The sequence below is a fragment of the Capsicum annuum genome, chromosome 2 (genome assembly GCF_002878395.1).
Source record: "Capsicum annuum cultivar UCD-10X-F1 chromosome 2, UCD10Xv1.1, whole genome shotgun sequence".
Taxonomy (NCBI): domain Eukaryota; kingdom Viridiplantae; phylum Streptophyta; class Magnoliopsida; order Solanales; family Solanaceae; genus Capsicum; species Capsicum annuum.
The window spans coordinates 91,119,923-91,121,039 of NC_061112.1; positions in this window are offsets into that span (position 1 = coordinate 91,119,923).

Below are 1,117 nucleotides of genomic sequence, written 5' to 3' on the forward strand. Positions count from 1 at the left end.
GAAAATTTACATTGGAGTAGTGAAGTTTTGCATGATGGGGATTCGGTGCGATATAATCGGTGTCCTATCCATTCTTCGTATGGTTAAAATTGTTGACAATCATCTTAATCTACAGACACTTCACATGTATGCGTGTGTGGAACATTCTCCTGTTGTTAAAGAACTAACGGATAGTTAGTTTGATCTTCGAGTAAAAAAATTCTTCAAATTTGAATATTAATTCTTCAAGAATAGCAATGGAATAACAATTTGATGGTGAGTTTGACACATTATCAAAAATCAACGGCATTTGTGAATAATTTTGATATGGGCGGACCCAACAATCGTCTATGAATTTAGAAAATTTTAATTCAAGTGGTCCACAATATCCTTCTTCGGTTGAGGCAATTGATAGGTATAATGTCACGCCTCAAATCCTATTGGGGCGGACTGACACCCGTAACCAAGGACGTCCGAGAGAACCATCTCATAACCTTATACTTCCCATGCATACCTCTATGACAACCCGAAATTCGGACAACATCATGTCGCATATAAAAGGAAATAATCACCTGTATAAGCTCGAGCACACATATATATGTATATACAATACTTGGCCGTTGGAGCCATCACGTCTTCTAACAATACACTACCTTGACTGTACATTAGGTCTACAAAGCCTCTAGACAATACACAGAGTTTAACTAAGGTTGGGACACACCCCGCCATATAACTAACTTCTATAAAATACCAAAAATGACTGGATATGACACGGAAAGCCCCGAAGCAAACTGGAGCTCACCAAAAGCAGTTAGGTATCCTGGATCCTACTTGTGCGCTGTATGATCTGAGGTACCTGTGCCTGCAACATGAAACGCAGGTCCCCCGTGGGGGACGTCAGTACGAAATATGTACTGAGTATGTAAAACTGTAGATAATCACATATGATATAGGAGCTCAATAGAAATCAGAAACAAGTGAATAAATCGTAATAGGAGTGGACCACACTTACTAGAACTTGTGACAACCTGTACATTGTATTTATTCAATCACTTTACCTTCATTCTTATCATCTTTGTAATCATTACTGTACTGTACTGTGACCATTAGGCTGCCTCCAGTACATATCAACTGGGAT